This window comes from Danio aesculapii, chromosome 24, assembly GCF_903798145.1.
Source record: "Danio aesculapii chromosome 24, fDanAes4.1, whole genome shotgun sequence".
NCBI lineage: Eukaryota > Metazoa > Chordata > Actinopteri > Cypriniformes > Danionidae > Danio > Danio aesculapii.
The window spans coordinates 11,063,305-11,072,238 of NC_079458.1; the positions used below are offsets into that span (position 1 = coordinate 11,063,305).

General features: G+C 36.4%; 1 long non-coding RNA gene across 1 annotated transcript in view; it reads right to left on the reverse strand.

The window, feature by feature from the left end:
* LOC130218649 (uncharacterized) overlaps positions 1-8,685 on the reverse strand; it is a 37,781-nt gene extending 29,096 nt beyond the window's left edge. The window contains exons 1-2 of the long non-coding RNA XR_008835969.1: positions 8,461-8,685; positions 5,880-5,988 (exon numbers count right to left, since the gene is read on the reverse strand). This is a non-coding gene — a long non-coding RNA (uncharacterized LOC130218649). The remainder of the gene's footprint in view (positions 1-5,879; positions 5,989-8,460) is intronic.
* Positions 8,686-8,934: the final 249 nt, after the last annotated feature.

An 8,934-nucleotide genomic window follows, 5' to 3' on the forward strand; every position in this document is an offset into this window, starting at 1 on the left:
ATTAAAAATTTGTTAAAAATAATAATGTTTATAAAAGTGTGTTGAAAAAAATATTTTCTCCGTTAAAAACTTGGAAAATATAAAATAAAATAAATGAAAATTTCACAGGATGGCTGATAGCTTTGACTATTTTCTAGTATCCTAACCTAACCCCTACTACTTTTTTAATTATGTAATCTTCATCATTCAAAATGTTTAGAAATTGTATTCGTGGTTTTACAATGCAAGCAGAACTGTGTTTTACAAAATAACCACCAAACAAAACATAAAATAATAGTAACATAGTAGAATAACAGAAAAATATAATAACAAAAAGAAGGCACTTAAAAACTGATTTTTAAGTGGTTGCAAACTATTTTATGGGCTAAATTTAGACAAACAAATGAAAATTAGTGATGTTCAACTTAATTTGCTTGTTGAAATTCAGCCCATATACATTGTTTGCAACCAGTAACCTTAATTTTGTATAGTAAATCCAATGAATAATTTTTTTCAGAGTGCCATCTGCTAATAAATAGTTCATTGGATAATTAAGATGCCATATTAACACCAATAACTGGGAGTACTTCAGTTTTCTTTTTCTAACATCTTATTAAGATTTTTACTCATGAAATGTATTCATAAACTGCCCTTGTTCTCCTGTAATACTTTAAAATAGTACTAAGATGTAATTTAGAAATTTAGGAAATCCCTAATTTTGATATTCTGAACAGGCAAGTGAGAACACAACACATACAGTTGAAGTCAAAGTTATTAGCCTTCCAGTGAATTTTCTTTTCTTTCTCAAATATTTCCCAAATGATGTTTAACAGAGCGAGGAATTTTTCACAGTATTTCCTATAATATTTTTTCTTCTGGAGAAAGTCTTATTTGTTTTATTTTGGCTAGAATAAAAGCAGGTTTTAGTTTTTTAAAAACATTTAAGGTCAATATTATTAGCCCCCTTGACTTGATTACACTAACTTGCCTAATTAACCTAGCTAAGCCTTTAAATGTCACTTTAAGTTGAATTCTAGTATCTTGAAAAATGTACTGTCATCATGGCAAAGACAAAAAAATCTGTTATTACAATTTTTTTTATTAAATCTATCATGTTTAGAAATGTGTAGAAAAGTTTTCCCTTAAAATAAAAATTGGGGAAAAACAATATACAGGCAGGGCTAATAATACTGACTTTAACTGTACAAGGTATAGAGATGTATCAGACTTAAAGGAACACACAAAAATGTTTGGTGGCTCCATAAACAAAATTAACATGGCAAGAAATTTACAATCCACCAAAACCAAGCGATTCAAGACCTGGCGGAAAAGCAATTACAAATACTCGACAAGCCAAGTGTAACAGCATTCAGCAGACGTCTGTGGCAAATCTGCTGAAGACCTTACATGGCTTTAAAGAGATGTTAGGACCAAAAGATTCGCTCTGATCAAAGCCTCGCCACAACGGAGAACCCGGGACACGGAGCCGAGGCAATTCTCAACAGCGCTGTTCCTTCAAAGCGACGTGACTGTGAGCGGGGTTGTCGAGCCTTTGTGAGATAACAAAAGGGACCAACCTTTGGTGGGCTAAAAATATCCTTCAGCCCGCAAAACAATTACACTGATGGACCAAGGTGGCGCAACCCCCCCAACCTCCCAGCTTCCCCCTGCCTCGTGACGTGGCTTTCAGAAGAGCAGAAAGAAAGAAAGAAGTTCACAACAAAAACAGGATCTCCTACTGGCACAAGCGTGCTCCCAGATTTCCTCACAGCCTTTCAGCGCTCACCATTACAAAGGAAAATCAATTCAGAGATGCAAAAGCAGAGTTTTCTTTGACATAAGGGCAAAACCTGATGGTTTATGATAATACATGGTCAGTTTGTAGTTCTGTTTCAAAGCCTAAATGGGCAGAAACTAAGAAATTGGATGTACATAAAAATGCGAGTTTTATTTAACCCTTGTGTGCTGTTGGGGATGTTTTCATCCAATCTGGGGGGATTTTGAGTCTTTATTTGGCCACAAGTTTCTCTGTGTTTCAGCAAATGGAATGATTTTTGGAGACAAATCTTATTTTGACACACTTTTTTGGATAATACTTAGAAATTTTTCAAAGATACAACCATACACTTTGGGCGCATTTACAGCAAAAATTACACATTTTAACTCTTCCCTACAGGGGAAACCAGCAACAATCAAGAATGCATGAGTATATGCTGTCATGGCTTTGCTAACAAAAAATGTCATTATACTAGAAGTCAATGAGGCAAAAACAGCCACAAACATAACGAAAGAATACTCAATTTAAACAGTACACAACAGCTAAAGAAACAACCATCGCCACCAACAAGACAACTTAACACACATTTATGTATGTTAAACTCTTAATCTCCTTAATGTTTTATAGGCATGAACTGATTTCTTGTCTTATCAATGAAACAACATTTGTGACCCTGGAACATTTTTGGAAATTGATATTTATACCTCACATAACATCTAGACAAATAAGCTTTCGTCGATGTATACTTTGTTATGATATATCCTTCTCAGTGATATAACTTCTTTCAGAAAATCTGGAATCTACAAATAAAAAAACTACTTTAAATCTGTCTAAATTAAGTGCTTAGCAATAAATATTATAGTTTTGATATATTTACAGTAGTAAATTTTAAAATATATTTTCATGGAAGGTGATCTTTACTTGATATTCTGATGATTTTTGGCATAAAATAAAAATATATCTTTTTGATTCAATGCTTTTTTGGCTAAAAATCACTCCAGCAGACACACAACATCATAAGACAATATTAGGATAGAATTAGTTTGCCATCATCTAAGGACAAAGTTATTTTCACGTCCAATATTGATGTCAAATTAGGTTCATATTTTGTTTATTTTGGGTTGTGTTGGAAAGTGACCAAAGTGACAATGGATCTAAAACCAACGTCATATTAACGTCAAATAGTGACATGTATTTGTCAGGTATGACAATCAAAATCCAACGTCTGATAGATGTCATATTGGTAATGCCACACAACCTCAAGCTGTAACATCATTAGACGTTGATATTTTGTTGTATTTAGGTTGCGTTGGAAAGTGACCAGAGTGACAATGGATCTTAAACCAACGTCATATTGACGTCAAATACTGACATATATTTGTCAGGTATGGCAACCAAAATCCAACGTCTGATAGATGTCATATTGGAAACCACACAACCTCAAGCTCATAATAATTTGATATTTTGTTGTTTTTAGGTTGTGTTTGAAAGTGCTGGAATGCAACATGAGACTTAATTTTGTGGTCCAGGGTCACATTTTTACTAACAATCTATTGAATTTTTGTTCACATTTTCAAAAGCTATAGTTTTCAGTGAACTAATAACATGATCAGTACACCTTAAAAAATACATCCTAATTTTAGTCAGCCTTGGTTTCAGATGTTTGGAAAAAGGTTCTTCAAACTGGTCAACACTAAGGGTTCTTTGACAAACCCAAAAAGATTTCTCTATGTTTACGATCTCAAGAGTGTAGGAATGCCTACAACAGTCTGCAGCCACTATATGTGTGAACGACCCCTAAAGGAAACAATCCTACCAAAATAGAATATCACGAGTGACAGATTTGAAATCATCTATAGGCAGCAGATGCTTATGATTGATTAAAATACACTTCGACATACGCTTGATGCTATTAATAAAGCATAAAAATCCATATATTGCACTAAAACAAGCTCGGCTTTAGAGTGGTTTTGTTTAAAATTACCTCTCACCAGTTTGATTCCTGATTATTTTTAGGTATTTCCCTCTTGCTAAATTTCATTAACATCTTTTTTATTATTATTATTAAGAAATTTATATTTGTTGACATTTTAGAAAAGTAACAATTTCATATTACTGAAGCTACTGATAAATGTGGACCACAAAACCAGTCTTATGTTGCACAGGCATATTTTATATGTTATATTAGCAACAGCCAAAAATACATTATATGGGTCAAAACTATAAATTTTGCTGAAAAATATCATTATTCAGTTGCATTTTGAGTAAAGATCATGTTACATGAAGATATTTTATATAATTTGGTCAATTGTCTACTGTAAATATATGAAAAATCGATTTATTATTAGTAATGTGCATTGCTAAGCACTTCATTTAGACAACTCTAAAGGCGATTTTCCAACACAATCTTACGGCAATTTGTAACGTTTTGATTTAACGAATTTGCACATACTCATTCATACAATTCAGTATGATTTGCTTATCCCCCAAGGACGGTTGGGTGCCATACCTCATTTTCGCACATTTTCATACAACTGAACAAATTCGTACAAATTAGTCCCCTAAACTGACAAAACGTAAAATACTTACGTTTCCTCGTAAGATCAGGCTGGATTTTCTCAGTCTTTTGATTTTTTTTTAACCCTCAGATTGCAGATTTTCACATAGTTATATCTCAGCCAAATAATATCCTATCATATCAAAATATTAAACAACTGAAAGCTTGTTTATTTTGCTTTAATGTGATTTTATACATCTCAATATCACAAAATTGACACATAAGACAAGTTTTGTAGTCCAACAACATATAATTTTATGCGCTATAATGTGATTCTTACAATAAGAGTGAAAGGTATTATTAACACCACTTTTCCTGAGAGTCAAAAGACATACATGTCAAAAGAAATGAACGTCTCAAGCTAGCGTGATAACAAGATGGACACAGCATGCACGGACACCTGCTTGGGGAACATGTCATCTTCTCAACACATGTGGATCTGGTCCATGCAATAATAAATAATTAGGAAATGCCTCGCAGACAGCAGTGCATTCATATGCAGAGAGGAAACGTATGAATATATACAGTGTGTTTATTTGATGAAATGACTGACAGTGTTGTTTCCATGCAAGTCGGCGAGCTTTGATTACGCGCCGAGACCAGCCCACAGGACAGAAAGTGATGTGCCTTTATTAAAACGCCGCCGCAGTCGCTGAATGCATACAGATGCCATAATGTAATAGATAGCATCACGCGCCGAGTATAACGGAGCGGCAGGAAAGAGCGAAAGGGAGGGAGAGTAAAAATAAAGTCTGTCGGCTCAGTTGGTGTCGCCGTGCTGGAATTTGCATGTTATCAGAAGGAAAATATCTCAATCAAAATGTCACCCGCCGCCTGCAGTCCTCGGCTGGGCTTTGATGGCGCAGAGGCCAATTTCTGTAAAGTGGAGCTCAATGCAAGGACTCTCCAAGGGACAGAGCAACTTCCATCTTAGAATTTGATATGGATGACGGAGGATGTGAGGGAATTGTGCTTGGTGTTTTTTTTGATACACGTCAACTTCCGAACCGGCATTAGAATCAAAGGATCAAACAGTGACTTAGCTTATGCATTCAATAGAGATGTATATTGTATTGTATTTTGTAAGTATATTGTTGCCGTTGTTCTCTCTCTTATTAAGGAAGAGCTCAGCCGCAAATGAAAAAGAATCAAATTTAAAGTTGGGTGACCCATATGAGAACCACACTGCAAAAAAAATGGCATTCTGCCTTGTTTCTAGTCAATTTTTTTAAAAACAATTCTTAACTCAAGAAACATTTTCTAGTGATAAATATTGTTTTCAGAAATAATGAGTGAAATTAAGTGGGCTTTTCCTTAAAACAAGCTACATAATCTGCCAGTGAGGTGAGTAAAATGAAAAACAAGATTATTGTGCTGACCCCATTGGCAGATTATTGCAACACAAGCTCATTGTGAAAACGTACCCCCATATCCATTTATGGTGAGCGCGAATTACGTAGTCAGAGGTACATTTGGCTACATTTTATCTTTTAAACAAACAATATGGGGTGGTATGACACTGCCAACGGCTTCTGTTTCTTTTTGTGCTACCAGCTGACCGCTTACCATTGTGTGGACGGCTTCTCCGCTGTTACCAGATTGCCCAGTAGCTCGTCACATACGTCAGCAGACTTGAGAGGCAAAAAGGATTTGACCACGATGACAGGGTTCGAATCTGGTGAAGAACAGTTCCAGAAAGCAGGTAAGACAAAAACATTCATTCATTCATTTTCTTTTCAGCTTAGTCCCTATATTAATCTAGGGTCGCCATAGCGGAATGAACCGCCAATTTATCCAGCATATGTTTTACGCAGCGGATGCCCTTCCAGCTGCAACCTATCATTGGGGAACAACCATACACTCTCATTCACAGGCGACAGCACTACCTACTGCATCACCCTAAGACAAAAACAAAAGGCAAAAAAATAAATAAATAAGTAAATAACAGGGTGAGAATGTGGTAAGATCTGAAAACGTGGTAAAAATCAGGCAGCCGCGAGAGCTTTTCTTTTTCTGTATTGCTTATGAAAACACTTTCGATTTAGTTTAGGGAAGGCGGCAGCGGCCTCTGGTAGATTTACGCAGGAACAGCAGGCACTCATGAGAGTAATTTGAGATCTGAAAAAGCATACACAGCAACCTCTGGTGGATTCGCGAAAACAAAAACTGCGAAAAACGCACCTCCGGCAACGTTTTTCACATTGTCCAGAAATATATACAGAGGTACGTATCAATAATGAACCTGGATTAGATTATTTTGCTTGTTTTGTGGTAAAACTGGCTTATTTTTTACTGAAAACAAGACAATAGTTTTTGCTTGTCTAGAAAATGATTTTTGATTTAAGAATCTTCTGATATCTGGACTAGAAACGACAAAAACTCTCAGTAACAAAAGCATTTTTTGAATGTGTATTTTGGTGTAGCATGTTAATAGGAAATATCAGTTGTGCACACTTTTGTAAAAATGCTGAAAAAAAGGATGCAGCCAGATTTTCTTTGTTAATCAAGGTTTTTTTTCTTCACTTTCACAGTTTTTTTCCCTCTCCGCTGTCGCCACTGGCTTGCATGGTTTGGGATCTGTAGAGCTGCGCATCGTTGGATTTGCTCTTCAGTGTTTGGACTCTCAGTAGTGATTATTAAACCACACTGAACTGAGCTAAACTGAACTGAATTTAAACACTAAAAACTGAACTACACTGTTCCTGTTTACTATGACCTTTTACGTGAAGCTGCTTTGACACAATCTACATGGTATAAGCGCTATACAAATAAAGGTGAATTGAATTAACTAACATGAACTTAATTAAATCGACATTTGGATTTATCTTTTTCATTGTTTTTAAAGACTTTAATTTTCTTTTATTTACATGGACACAACAGAGGTAGTGTTTTAAAAAAACTTCCACTATGAAACCAGAAAAGTTTCTCATTTTTGGCTAAAAACATTTTTGTGAAAATTAAAACCTCGATTAAACCGCGGTATACCTTGAAAACGGTTATTGTCCCATGCCTACAATGTAGTACATTAAAAACAATATGCAAGCATACTAGCATGTCCGAATTCATAGTTTTGGAAAAACAGTATACGAGAAGTACCCAGAAGACCACTTCAGAGGAGATTCTGAAGTGCACAACCAATGGACGCTGTGCTATCCCATTATGCCAGTGCCACATGAGAGAATTCATGAAGGGAAGTAAAGTGACACAACTGACACAGGTAAGTCACATTATAACGATGCGGTGGCGCAGTGAGTAGCACGTTCGCCTCACAGCAAGAAGGTCACTGGTTCGAGCCTCGGCTCCGGGTACTCCGGTTTCCCCCACAAGTCCAAAGACATGCGGTACAGGTTAATTGGGTAGGCTAAATTGTCCATAGTGTATGTATGTATGTATGTATGTATGTATGTGTGCGAATGAGTGTGTATGGGTTTCCCAGTGAAGGGCATCCGCTGCGTGAAACGTGCTGGATAAGTTGGCGGTTCATTCCGCTGTGGCGAGTCCAGATTAATAAAGGAACTAAGCCGAAAAGAAAATGAATGAATGAATAAATTGGTCGTAGTGTATGTGTGTGATTGAGTGTGTATGGATGTTTCCCAGTGATGGGTTGCAGCTGGAAGGGCATCTGCTGCGTAAAACATGTGCTGGATAAATTGGCGGTTCATACCACTATGGTGACCCAAGATTAATAAAGGGACTAGACCCAAAAGAAAATGAATGAATGAATGAATGAACATAGATAATGTTTGGAAATATAAACTGACATTCCCTACAAACACACTAAACCAAAAGAAAGAAATAGACAAACTCAGTTAAAACTATTTTTTGCTAAAATGCTAATGCTGAAAATGCTAATATTTTAATAATTATGGCCACCACTGTTTCTTGTTGATCATGGAATGCCATTCCTACCCAATTATGTAATCCAAATCAAATCCATAAACCTAACTAACAGTAAATCACTCCTAAAATCAGAGTATACGTTAACTTAAGTGAATAACAATGACACAGAAGCACATAACCCTGATGGTAAGCCGTAACTTAACACAAATGTAAACTTATCAAATGCTGTTGATCTAGGAACATGTTACACTTAATAAATTCAAGTTCTATGTATAACATACAGAGTTAATGAAGTTTTCACACTTACACACCAGTCAGGATACTTAGCACCTTCTTCTCCAGTCTACTTCCATCTCCCTCATTACTCAAAAACGTGTAAAAACGTCTGTAATTAATTTGAACGCTTAGACATTTCACTGGACCCAAATATTAAAGTAGCAGTTTGGAAAAAAAGTGCTAAAAACTTGGCACACTTTGCAGGTCTGTGGAGCAGGATGATGAATTAGCCTAGCTGTGTCCATCTGTCTGTGTTTGTGAGCGGATCTGTGCGGCGCCCTCTGTTGACACTCACCGGTACCACATTCAGAGTTTACAGTCAAACACACACACGCACGCACGCACACACGCACGCGCGCGCGCACACGCACACACACACACACACACACACACACACACGCACGCACACGCACACACACACAAACACACACGAGACGGAGTCCTGAATCAGCAGGACCAAATACCATCCTGTCCTTCTTCCTTAGGCTCTGTTCACTGGTATTTC